Source organism: Dromiciops gliroides, chromosome 5, assembly GCF_019393635.1.
Source record: "Dromiciops gliroides isolate mDroGli1 chromosome 5, mDroGli1.pri, whole genome shotgun sequence".
Classification (NCBI taxonomy): domain Eukaryota; kingdom Metazoa; phylum Chordata; class Mammalia; order Microbiotheria; family Microbiotheriidae; genus Dromiciops; species Dromiciops gliroides.
The window spans coordinates 38,152,599-38,167,002 of NC_057865.1; positions in this window are offsets into that span (position 1 = coordinate 38,152,599).

Below are 14,404 nucleotides of genomic sequence, written 5' to 3' on the forward strand. Positions count from 1 at the left end.
ATTGTAAGCTCCCTCAGGGCAGGCACTATTTCATTTTTGTCTGTATCCCTAGCACCTAGCAGAGAGGGCCCAGGGCAACAGTCGATAAATGTTTGTTGATTGCTTGATTGATGTCGTTTAGTGCTGACAGCATTACTTAGTTCTTAATAAGTGCTAGTGAAATTAATTTGAATTGAATTGTTCAGCTCCTCCCTGTTACCTAGACTGAGGGTGGTACAGTGAAAAGCCCCTGGTCAAAGAGTTAGTAAAGAGTTAGCAGAGATTTCAATATACACGGCTTCCCAGACTCTGAATTCAACTTGCTTCCCATGATATGGTGCCTGCTCAGTGGACCATAAGTTTACCAAATGTTAGATTAAGTCTAGCAGGGGAAGTGGGGGAGGGAAAGGAAAAAGCATTTATTAAACACCTGGCACTGCGCTAAGCACTTTACAAATATTATCTCGTTTTGATTATGACATTGGCAAGAAACTCAAACTCTCTGGGCCTCAGTTTCATAATCTGTAAAATGGGAGGTGGGGTGACCAAGTCCGGATTTCTTGAGCTTTTTTTTTTTTTTTTTTTGGTGTCCTGGGCCCCCTATGATGGTGTCTGGAAGTTTATGGACCTTTCTCAGAAGAATGTTTTTTAACACACAAAATAAAATATATAGGATTATGTTTACATTGAAATGTAATTATCATATTTTGAAAAATCAATTCATGGATTCTAGAGGATAAAAACCCTTAGATTTAGATGATCTTTAAGTCTCCTTTTCAGCTATAAATCTTTGAGTATGTGCTCCCTATTTTCTGCACAGTCTCCTCATCTCATGTCTAGTTCTGTCTGAAAGCAGAGATGAAAAGCAAGTCAGCTTCACCGATACCCTTGGACGTCATTTGCAAATCAGTTTTCCAGGTTGGATATCTGTGCCTCTGGACATCACTTGGCAGCCAATTTTTAAGGCACCACAGGGTTTTTCTGAGGGAAATCATACATTTCAATTATGAATGGAAGCCAACACAAGGCCATCATGGTTGGATGAAAGTGACAAAGCTAAAGTAATATCCATGGGATAATGAACCCTCTTCCTGTGACACCTTCAGAGCTAGTGGTCACTTAAGGAATCATGGAATGTTCCAGCAGGAGGGGACCTTAGCCACCTTCATTTTTCAGAAAAGGAAACACTTGGAGGTTAAGTGCCCAGGCAGTGACAGGGTTGGGACTAGACGCAAGTTTCCTGACTTTCAGTCTCGAGTGCTTTTCACTACATTGCCCTGTAAGGCTCCTGCAGGGATGGAATCAAGCATAGCAGTGGTCTCTCAGGTGACTGAGGTGAGGTTGATTACCCGAGAAAAAGGTCCACACATCTGGGTCATCTCTGCTAGGGGAGACTGTCCCAGGGAAGAGAGTGGCGGGAAGTTGGAGGCAGAGGAAGGGGCAGATGCATTGGGAAAAAATCCCAATCATTGGGAGGGGGGGGTGTTCCTCCTCTTTGAAAGGACTGGAGCAAAGGCTAGATGGCCATTTGTTCTTTGGGAATTCTTGTAGCCAGGAGATGGTATCTGAGGCCACCTCCCAGGTCTGAGATTCTGACGACCCAGGGGAGACTTGTTTCGGTCTCTGGGTGCCCCATTTTTAGGAAAGGTGTTCATGAGCCAGCAAGAATCCAGAGAAGGGCATGGAGGACAGGTTGAAGAAACAGGGGCTGTTGAACCTGAAGAAAAGGAGATTTAGTCAGGATGTGCTTGTTGCCTTCAAGAATTTAACCATCAGTCACGTGGAGGGGGTGTTGGTCTTGTCTGCTTGACTCCAGAGAAGACAAATGGAAGTTGCATAGAGGACATAAAGTCAGGAAAAATGTCCTAACAGCTGCCTCTGAAAGTGTTAGGGCCCCCTCCCATCAAGCACAGGATTCAGGATGACTTGAGGGAGCTATTGTGGTGAGGGGAGACCACTCTAGATTAATCTTTCTAAAGCACATGTTTTTATTTTTTTCCCCCCAGTGGGGCAATGAGGGTTAAGTGACTTGCCCAGGGTCACACAGCTAGTGTCAAGCGTCTGAGCTCAGATTTGAACTCAGGTCCTCCTGAATCCAGGTCCAGTGCTTTATCCACTGTACCACCTAGCTGCCCCTTGGGAGATCACTCTAGTTAGAGTTCGAGGGAGAAACACTCAGAAACATTGTGTGATGGTGACCTCATTCCTTCACCCTGCTCTCCTCATGGGTAGCCCAGAGGGTCCGGGACCACTCCCAGGCTGCACGAGTTTGGGAATGACCTAAGCCTAGCAGGCAGTTGTTTGACAGCTTACAGACATATGGGCAGATTTACCTGGGGCCCTGGGGTTTGTTGGGGGAGAAAGACCAGCCTGCGGTATGGGAGGTAGATGTCTGAGTGTTCTCGGCTTCTTGTCTTTCACGTTTACGAGACCTGGTGATAAATCTAACTAGGAATACTTCCATTGTATGTTTTCTTTGGTTTCTGGCCATGGAAGAAAATCACTGTGACCTGTTCATTCCAGACAAACTCTTGGTAATGGCCCAACATACAATTTTCCTACTTGGCCCATGATCTGAATTGGAGATACAACTTGACTATCATCTACACTCAGAGTCTATGCTTGAACACGATTATAGTCAATTACTGTTTGCCTGTCACTCTGTGTGTGTGTGTGTGTGTGTGTGTGTGTGTGTGTTGTCCTGGACAAATGTCACAGAAACCCAAGTGTTTCCAGAGAAAATAACAAAATGTTGAGACAGAAATGTCTCTTTGGATTCTCCAACAAAAGACATCAGTGTTTCAGTTGTGCAAACCATCTTGCTTCTTTCTTACTGGGCCCCATTTTTTAAGCCTGGCAGGTCAGTGTGCATAGAATCACCTCTATCAGAAATGAACCCACTGGGCAATGTGTTGGTCAGTCTCCCTGCAGATGGGAAAAACCAATTTGCAAACCTCTCACTTCTCAGCAGCTGCGAGCTCCCTTTTCTGGTTTTGCTCCCCATCGTTATGGAGGCTCTGTTTATAGATTTCTGCTCTGCTGCTTCCCACATACTGATGAGCTGCTCAGATGAAATTAATCAGCAGATGGACGGTCAAAGAGCATAAAACTGGACCCATGGGAGAGCTGGTGCAGCCCAAAGCCTAGCTCAAGGCCCACTTTGGACTGACCGCTCCCAACAACAGGAAGTTTGGTGAGGTGAGATGTTATGGAAGAAAACCTCTCATTTGGCCCCATTTTTTTTAAGGGTTGGCTTCTGTTTTTCCTTGAAGTCTTCTGAAAAATAAACTTTGTCCTTTTTAAATTTCTTGGATTTTTGTTGTTTTGTTTTAGTTGGAATTTAGGATTATGTTGGTCTGGGGAATGCTATAGACTGGAAACTCCCTTCGTCAATCAGACAGGAAACTCATTTATGATTTCTAGTATTAGAAAGTTACCCGGGCATGGAGAGGTCTAGTAACTTGCCTAGAATCACACAGCCAGCGTGTTTTGGGACTAGAATCCAGGTCTTCCTGATTCCAAGGCCCACTTTCTGCTTTTTGCATCAAACACATTTTTTTTCCCAGCAGGGTATGGAAAAGTGCCTGATGGCTGTGTTGTGATTGCCTTTAATTTTTCTTCCTTCTTTCTGGGCACCACAGGTACAAACATTTTGTGTGTGCCAGACACAGTGCATCTTCTCTGATCTTTACAACAACTCTGGGAATTAGGTGCTGTTCTTATCTCCATTTTACAACTGAGGAAACTGAAGTGATGGGAAAGGAAGAGAGTGGGGAAGACAGCTGGCAGGGCAAATTGCGTTATCACTGATACATATTTTTGAGAAGTCATCTGTCTGAGAGTATACTTGTTGTTCAGTCTTTTTCAGCTGTGTCCGACTCTTCATGACCCCATTTGGGGTTTTCCTGGCAAAGATACTGGAGTGGTTTGAGATTTCCTTATCCAGCTTATTTTACAGACAAGGAAACTGAGGCAAAGAAGGTTAAATGACTTGTCCAGGGTCACATAGCTAGTAAGTGTCTGAGGCTGGATTTGAACTATGGAAGATGAGTCTTCCCGATTCCAGGCCCGTTGCTCTGTGCACTATGGTGCCACCTAGCTGGCCCTCTGAGAGCACAGTGCCACTTGCACATGTGTGATAGGATAGACTTGGGGAAAAAAAAGGGGGGGGTTGAGCCAGATGAGCCTTAGGTGCTTTCCATCTTTAAAAATGATGATTCTTTGCAAGTCTCCTGGGAAAGATGAAACTGGATACCTAACTGTAGAGAACTATTTCCTGACTGGGAGAAGGTCCCTCCCACAGGAATCAGAAGAGCCCTCTCCTCTTTTTACAGAAACTGAGGCACAGAAAGAAAGGACTTGTAGTCAGCAGATAGGAGAGTCAGGTTTTGAACTCAGGTCTTCCAGGTCCAGGGCTCTTCCCACTCCCTATAACCCAAGTGGCAAATTCCTTCTTGGCAATCTGACTATTTATCTGTTCATCATATTTTTGTGGGGAGGAAGGGAGTGCCCAGAAGTAAGAAGTATCTTCATCTCTTAAGGAATCATAGTGGAAAGAGCACAGGGCTTCTGGCAGGACATGCCAGGCCTAACGAACTTACCCTTCCTTGGCAGAGAGCAGCAGTCACACTTCCCTTCTGGGCCACAGCTTGCTGGGAGCTGTGGGATCTTTGTTTCTGTCTTGTAATATAAACAGATGTGCAACAGACAACCAGATGTGCAGCTCTTCTCACTTAGAGACAGCAAAGCTCAACTCCCTGATATGACAACAAAACTTTGTGGAAAAATAGTTGGTGTGGTGTTTAGGAATTCATAAGTGCCTTGGTGGTTAGACCTGTTGGAGTCAGGAGGACCTGAGTTCAAATCCGACCTCAGACACTTGACACTTACTAGCTGTGTGACCCTGGGCAAGTCACTTAACCCTCGTTGCCCCACCAGAGAGAGAAAGAGAGAGAGAGAGAGAGAGAGAGAGAGAGAGAGAGAGAGAGAGAGAGAGAGAGAGAGAGAGAGAGAGAGAGAGAGAAACAAAAAACACCTGCTGGCTTTCCTCTCCCCCCTGCCCAGACACACAGCAGTCTGCCAACGAATAACAGGTTTTTAAGGCCTACAAAGTTATCTTCTATTACAGCTTTCTTCTCCATTCAGGTGGCCAGCACTCTAGTCCAGGCCCGGTCACCTCTTATGTGGACTCTTGAAGTCAATCACCTGTTAACTGGTCTCTTTGCCTCAAGGCTTTCCCCATCTCACATCTGTCCCCCACCACAGTGACCCTGTGGTGATATCTCCATGATTTCTTGGCTCTTACCCTCACAGAGGATGGAGCAGAGAGAGACTTTGTCACTTTCCTTGCTCTATAACCCCCAGTGGCTTCCTCTTATCACTAGGAACAAACACGAATGTCTCCATTTGTCATGGAAGCCCTTCACAGCCTGGATCCAGCCTGTTTTTCCAGATTTATTTTATATTATGCATTCATCAGCTCTACAATCTACCAAACTGGTTTTGATATTATCCACAGGGCACCATGGTCCATCTTGGAACTGTTCTCCTTGCCTGGAATGAACTCCCTCCTTAATAGCCCTATGTAATAAATACCATATATTTGTTAATAAATGTAGTAATATATTTGTTAATAAATATAGTAATGTATTTATTAATAAAATTTAATAAATATCAGGTATCTATTATAAATATAATAATATTTTATTAATAAATGCAGTACTATATTTATTAATAAATTGAATATATACCATATATGCATTAATAATTGTAACAATATATTTATTACCTTATAATAATGCAATATATTTATTTAAAATGTAGTTTTATTAATAAACACAGTAGCATATTTATTAATAAATATAATGCATATATGTATGTTAATTGTGTGTTAATATAATAATGTTTTTATTAATAAATGCAATAACTCATATATTTATTATTAAATGCAATACTGTTTTATTATTAAGTATAGTGATATATTTATTAATGAATGTACTAAATGCATGTGCATATTGATAAATATAACATATTTATTAGCAAATATAATCACAATATATTTGTTAACAAATGTAGCAATATTTATAGATAAATATAGTAATATATTAATAAACGTAATGAATACCATGTATGTATTAATAAATGCAGTAATATTTTAAATACATGTAATAAATGCCACATGTGTTAATACATGTAACAATGCATTTATTAACAAATGTAATAAATACCATGTCTATTTTATATACACTTAAATTGTCCATATTATCTCCCCTTATAGAATATACACTCCTTGGAGGCAAGAACTGTTAGACTTTTGTCTCTATGTCCCTGGAGTCTAGCACAATGCATGGCACATGGTAAGCATCTAGTAAATGGTTGGTCATTAATTGATTTATATCCATGATCTCATTTGATCCTCGCAACACCCTTGTGAGTTGGGTGCCAAGATTCTTTCCATTTTACAGATAAGGAAACCGAGGGCTCAGAGAGGTTAAGGGACTCACCTCACGACACAGCTAGTAGATATCTTCCATGAGATTCAAATCTGAGTCTTCCTGATTCCAAGACCTGCTTTCTACCCACTTCAAAACACTGACTTACCTTTGGAGGGGGACTCTTGTTGTGTTGTTCAATTGTTTGTGAGGCAATTGGGGTTAAGGTCATACAGCTAGTAAATGTCAAGTGTCTGAGGCCATATTTGAATTCAGGTCCTCCTGAATCCAGGGCCGGTGCTCCATCCCCCGCTGCACCACTTAGCTGGCCCCAGTTGTTTCAGTCTTATCTGACTCTTTGAGACCCCATTTGTGATTTTCTTGGCAGAGATACTGGAATAGTTTGCCATTTTCTTCTCAAGTTCATTTTTCAGATGAGGAAACAGACCAACAGGTTAAGTGACTTGCCCAGGGTCACACAACTAGTAAGTAAGTGTCTGAAGCCAGATTTGAACTCAGGTCTTCCTGACTCCAGGCCAGGTACCCTATCTAGTATACCACCTAACTGCCCAGACGATGTCTTAGGTACTTCATACTCACAGACTTTTAGGTCCAAAGGAGCCAGCAACCATCTAGTCCAACCCTCTAAAGGAATCTCTGTTTTAACATGATAAACAATTTGACTGAAGGTCTGTGCCAATGAGGAGGAACCTCCAGAGATTGCCCCTTGCATTTTTTGCATAACTCTAATTCTTAGGAAGTTTTCCTGACTTATTTCTCATATCTGCTTCTAGGTAAATCCCACCTTTTGTTTCTGGTCTGAGCCTCCGGGGCCAAACAGAACCAAGCTCACCCCTCCTCCACAAGGTGGCCCCCCCAGTTACTTGGAGTTAGCTATCATGTCCCCCTGGGCCTTCTCTTTTCCAAGCTAAGCATCCCCCTTCCTTTGACCAGTTGTCATACGTCAAGGACTCCAGACCCTCATCCTCCTAATAGTCTTCTCCTTTGAGGAGCTGTACAGTTTGCAGTAATTCAAGGGCAAGCAACCTGTTCTGTCCCCATGGTGGCATGTGTTGCTGAAGGGGAGGCTGAGGCTGGTGGATCTCTTGAACTGGAGAGTCACAGTGGCCTATGCCGGTTGGATGAACACACTCAGTTTGGCCCCAACACAGTGAGTCCCTTGGGTCTGGGTGAGGGAGGAAAGGTTATTAATCATAATCATAATCATAATCATAATCATAATTTCTAGCACCCTTTGGAGAAAGGCCAAAGGATAGCAACCAAAATGAGGAAAAGACAGCAGAAGGACAGTTCAGTTTTCAGTTATCAAAGGGGAAAATGGCTGTTCCTGAAATCTTTGCTTTGGCCTTCCTAACCCATCCCACAAGGCCTCAGGGTGCTGTGGCATTATCGTGGCCACAGCACAAGGACCTCGAAACTGATAAGAACCCATGACAGACAAATAAAAACATAAACACAGTCACATCCTGCCAGATTTCATCTGTCTCCTTCCTGCCAAATTTCATTCCTCATTTTAAGTGGCCATTGGATGCTCTGGGGTGCCAAGTATGAATTGTGACTTCAGGGAGGGAATGGCCAAGGAGCAAACGCATTCCTTATTTCTGTGCCAGCATCCTCAGGATGGAGACAAACAGAAATGGAGTTACAAAAATAAACGGGATATCAGTAAGGTGTCAGAAATGCCCTATCCAAACATTTTCCATGATTTTTCACAAGGCCTCAACTATTCATCAATTTGCTGCCTCTGGGGCACTGATGTGACTGGTCCCACACCCAGGGGCAAGGTTTGTTTGTTATTCCAAAGCAAGCCTACCTCACCATCAGTAAAACCAGGTGCAGAAGGTCCCCCGGTTTTAATATAGCAGGTTTATATTTTCTGGCAGCGGTTACGTTATGCTTAGGATTATGCCCACGACTGAGGACTTGGCATCAAATGAATCATGGATATGGCCAACTGACCTCCATTGAGGGACATCTCATCAAGGAATAGAAGTGGTTCTCTGGTACTCCCAGAAACCTTGAGCCAAGTCCCCGGGGAGTGAATCTACTCAGCTTTGGAACTCTCAAGCTGGGCTTGGTGAGAGAAGTCACTGGTGCTGGCTGTAGGCCCCAGAGCAGACTATATATATATATATATATATATATATATATATATATATATATATATATATATATATACACTCCCCATCCCCTCCAGCCATCTTGTGTTGGTCTTGCCACCTCGCCTTTCCATCTCTTGCTTTGGGTACAGTAATCAAATCAACATCGACCACTGCTCCCATCTCCTTGCACTGGCTGTCCGCCAGGCATGGAATTCATCCCCTTTCCCTATATATCGAAAAATCCCACTCTTCTCAGATGATGTTCAGGTGCCATCTTCTACTTAAGGCTGTTCTTGATCACCCCAACTGCTAGGGGCCTCCATCCCAAACTACCTTGTATTTAGATATTTTGTCTACACATATACATGTATTTATGAATTTTACACTTCTGTTGTATATATTTTTTAATGTTCTTGTTATCTCCCCCATTAGAATGCAAGTTAAGTAAATTGTAATTGATTATTTCATTCATTGTACTCTTATCCCTAGAGTCTTGCAAAGAGCCTGACACATAGTAGGCCTACTTGCTAATTGATTGATTAATTGCTTCTGGGAAGGTCATATCAATAGACTGGTTTATGTGTCAACTTGGGACAGCAATGTGGCCCAGTGGATAGAGCACTGGCTCTGGAGTCAGGAAGACCCAAGTTCAAATCCAATCTCAGACACTTACTAGCTGTGTGATCCTGGGCAAGTCACTTTACCCTGTTTGCCTCAGTTCCCTCATCTGTAAAATGAGGTGGAGAAGGAAATGGCAAACCACTCCAGTGTCTGCTGAGAAAATCTCAAATGGGGTCATGAAGAGTGGGACAAGACCACCACCACAACAAAAATGGGTCCCATTCTTGTGATTCCCCAGGCCAAAACACCCTTCCCTGGTCACTATTCTTCTATACATGTTCCCTCCTATAATTAGAGTGTAAGCTTATCGCGGGCAGCTCCTGCTTTACTTTTGCATCTCTATCCCCAGCACTTAGTACAGTACTTAGTACCTAGCACACAGTAACCTCTGAATGCTTTCTTCATTCATTTATCTTGGTTTCTTAAAGGCTTTGCAGGGGGGGAATGTGCACCCTGGCAGGTTCCACCAAGCTCAAATGGCTTCAGACGTGGGTTCAGCCCTTGCCTGAGGACCAGTTTAGCTAAGTTTGTAGTGTTTACCTACTAGATTTTACTTACTAGATTGGTTGTAAGAGAATGAGTTTTTCTGCCACTGCTGTCCTCAAAGACAATATATTAAGGAGCGGGAGGTTGCGTCCATGGAGTGTGTGTGTGACCACACTGATGAAATCGAGGGTCCATGAAGTATTGACCTAAGGAACAACTATATTTCATAAAAGCAAAGCTGAAACAACAGTGAGCCTCAGTCCTTTAAGATGATTTAAAGTCGAATTCTGCTTCAAGTCCCGTAAAGCACGCAGAGATTATACACATTGATTACAAGTCTGCCTGTGTCTTTCTGGACTTCTCTCCCTCCCTACAGACACTGTTGGCCTGAGACACAGGACCAGACTCCAAGGCCTCTGTCCATGATGCCAAGTGGCCTTTCACCTGAAGTCTACAAATGAGAAAGAGTCTGAGAGAGAAAGGACTTGATCCCACTCATCTAGATGGTAAGTGACAGTGACAAGGTTCAAAGTGAGGACTCTCCTGACTCCAAGCCCAGGGCCTTTCCACCATCCTACTCTTTGTTGTTGTTCAGTTGTGTCAGGCTCTTTGTGACCCCATTTGGGGTTTTCTTGGCAGGGATACTGGAGTGTTTTCCCATTTCTTTCTCCAGCTCATTTTACAGATGAGGAAAATGAGGCAAACACAATGAAGCAACTTGCCTAGGGTCACACAGCTATTAAGTGTCTGAGGTCAGATTTGAACTCGGGTCCTCCTGACTTCAAGCCCAGGGTCCTTTCCACCTCTCAGAGATCATAATTAGGCGGTGTGGAATAAAAAGAGAAAATGATGAAAACTGGAGACTGGTTGTATGTGAAAATGCTAATATTAAAAAACCACACACATACACACATAAGGGGGCTAATTATTTGCTTCAAAAAGGATTCACTGTAGGAGTAAATTGTAAGCTCTTGGAGAACATTTAAAATAGTACTTAATTTGTCCCTGGATTTTCAGGAACATTTTTCTGGAGTACAATGAGGAGGTACATACAGAACATCTCTAAGGAACGGGTCAGTCTCTACGGAGAGCTGGCCACAAAGGCAGCAGAGAGCCCAGGATGGCAACCAAGCCATTGGGAGAGTACCTCCCCCCCAACACAAAAACCCTGAGCATAGAATCTCCCACCAGCAGGGGTGATGGTGGGCTCCTCTGCTCCATGTTAGCTCTCATGAATTCTCCATCATGATGGTGATAGATAAGTAGATAGACAAGATAGATAGACAGATATAGATAGATTGATAGGGAGAGGGGGGGAGAGAGAGAGAGAGAGAGAGAGATGGTTCTATAGGGATAGATAAACCAGTGAATAAAGACAGACAAATAGATAGACAGATATAGATAGATGGATAGAAAGATAGATTAGGTAAATATAGATAGGCAGATAGATAAGATAGACAGATACATATAGATTCATAGGTAGATAAATAGATACACAGACAGATAGAATATGGATAGATAGGTGGGTGAGTGGATGGATAGATGGATGGATGGGTAGATAGATTGATAGATGATGGATGGATGGGTAGATAGATTGATAGATAGATGATGGATGGATGGGTGGTTGGGTGGGTGGATGGATGGATGGATGGATGGATGGTCATTCCTAGGCTAGGTAGCAGAGTGGTTAGAGTTTGGGAACTAAAGTTAGGAAGACCTGAATTAGGATCTAGCCTCTGGCATTTACTAGCTGTGTGACCCTGTCCAAGTAGACTAATTTCTTGGAGCCTCAGTTTCTTCATCTATAAAATGGCTTTAGTAATTGCACCTACCCCACAAGGTTGTTCTGAGGATCAGATGAGATCACAGAAAGTGCTTTGCACACCTTAAAATATTGCACCAATCTAATCATCGTTTTTACTCTGATGGTAATTCTCATGCTCAGGTAGGACTCTCTTAGTGATGCCAAGATAGCATCCCTGGCTCCCCCTGGGTCCAGTGCAAAGAGTAAGAATTTAGAATTTTAGGCTCTTGGAGCAAGCTGATACCTCTTCTCTCTGCCTCTGTCTGCCAGGTTGGCACATTTTCCTCACACAGACAGCTTTGGGCGATTTTTGGGAATAGGGATTGTTTAATTCTTTGTACTTGTATCCCCCAGGCTGGCACAGTGTACAATACATAGTAGGCACTTTAATAAATGCTTGTTGATTGATAGCTCAAGATGTAGTTATCAGACTGTCCTTCACAGAGTGAGGTTTACAAAAGACGAAAGAAATCAAGACAGGATTGCAAGGGTTCACTTTTTTTTTACCCTTCTTTTCAAGGTGACCTGGGTCAGAGGTGTTCTCCCCTCCCCCTGTCCCTTTCACTTCTCATTTCTGGGGAAATCCCAGAGAACATATAAAGCCAGCATGGCTCACCTAAAAGGAAAAACAGATTTTGATTCTTGGTTTTAAAACCTGAGACCATGCCCTCGGCCTCTAAAGAGCTTTCACCTACCCAGAGCCAGCTGGTACCAGCTGGCAAGAACCGGTTGTTAAATTTTTGATGGGAGCCTTTACACCTTGGAAATCAGCAAACTACAAGTTAGAGCTAAATACACTGATTTGCTGATTGTCTAGACTTGAAAAAATGATGGAAAACATGTTAATGATACAGATTAAACTTAAAAGTGTATCTACATTCCCCCCCCCCAAGCTGGTTGTTAAATATTTACCAGCCCATCCTTGCTTTCACCCCCTTTGCATCAGGAAGCTGCCCTGGCAATCCTGAGGTATTCCCGATCAGTGTGACTGAAGGTTGACTGGATACTGATTGGAGACTGTAAGTGAAGGAGAGCGGAGGATGGTAGGGGCCTGCTCCATCCCAGGCTCAGAGATTCAGAGTGAGAAGGAGCCTTTCAGACCTCTTAGTCCAAACCACTCAGGAGGGTTAAATGAGGCTTGAGCTTATAGGGACCCAGTGGACCTCCAGTGCAGAACAGGAGATCCCTGAGGCAGAGACTGGGGTGTTTTTGTTGAGGGGGCTAAGGAAGTGGGGGTTGGGAGGGGAGGGGGCAGCATGGAAAGACTAGTCATTATGTCACTGAGACTTCAGATCCCTCCTGAGAGCTTCAGTTCACTCCTGTGACTTTGGGCAAGAGACCCCACAATAACTAACAGGTTGCATTTAAATGAGGTTTGCAAAGTATTTAAATGTATTATCTCCGGGGGCAGTTAGGTAGTGCTGTGGATAAAGCACTGGCCCTGTATTCAGACGGACTTGAGTTAAAATCCAGTCTCAGACACTTGGCACTTACTAGCTGTGTGACCCTGGGCAAGTCACTTAACCCTCGCTGGGCCGCAAAAAACCCAAAACAAAACAAAACAAATGTATTATCTCAATCTGGGGTTTGGTTTTCTTCTCTGTAAAAGGAGGGGCTCAGCTCTCTGAGGGCCCTTCCCAGTCTGGATCCAGGAGCTCATGGTTTCTAGTCTCCAGCACTCGGCTCTCAGAGGCTTGGTGTGTGTTGGACTGTATCAGGCTTCCTATCTATTTTGGTGCCATATCTTTTGGTATCCTTTTGTTATGAGTGCCTGAAACATAGTAGGCACTTTGTAAATGTCCATTGATTCATTGATCACATGCCACTTTGGCAATTCAGTAGTCTATGGACCCCTGCTTAGAATCGTGTCTTTAAGGGGGCAGCTAGGTGGTGCAGTGGATAAAGCCTTGGATTCAGGAGGACCTGAGTTCAAATTCTTTAACTAGCTGTGTGACCCTGGGCAAGTCACTTAACCCTCATTGCCCCGCAAAAACCCCAAACAAACAAAAAACCCCCAACAAGAATCATGTCTTTAAGTAGTTGAAGGAAATGCTGAATTTTAGTTAGAGACTAGTGAAAATAATATCCAAGTTCCTAGACACCCCCACCCCAACCCTCACCCCTTAGACTGCATGAACCTTAAGGCTCCTTCCCGTTTCTAAATTTTATGAGCCTCCAGTGGCAGGAACAGGATTAGAAACCAGATGTTTGGACTCCTAGTCTTTTAGTGCATCTCTGCTGCCTCATTAACCAATGTGAAATAGTGAGCAGATCAGATCCTCCCCTCCCTAAGAATGTGTTTTAGAAGATATTGGGGCTTGCATATACATATGTATGCATGTGAACATATAATTATAGATAAATGTGAATATATGTATATATACTCGTTCTATATAGCATATACAATGATTTATAACTATATAGTATATATAGTTATAACATATGCATAGTTATATATAGTATATAACGATATATTTGTAGTATGTATTTATAACTACGCATAGTTATAAAGTTATGTGTAAAATATAAAGTTATTTATGTACAGTACATAATTACATTTATTTATATACTATACATAACATTTATAATGATATAGCATATATAACTATAGTTATAAATATCATTAAATAAGATTCTATATTTATGACTATTGTTATTTATACAGTATATATAACTCTGCAGGTAGTTGTATACAGCATGTATAACCATATATTTATAAGTATAAATAGATAAATAAATAACTAGCGCTATAGTTCCCCATAATATAACCAGAGAATCTGGCCTCAACCACGAGAGGCTTTGCTAATGGCCTCTTCACTTGGCGGTGACTGCCAGCTGAATTGTCAATACAGAATTAACAATTAAAGCTCAATTACAGCCCCCAGCTCCCTCATTAGCCGCTGGGAGCCCCGCCCCGGAGGGCCTGCGTTCCCCGGGCGGGCAGACGGTCCGGTCCGTGA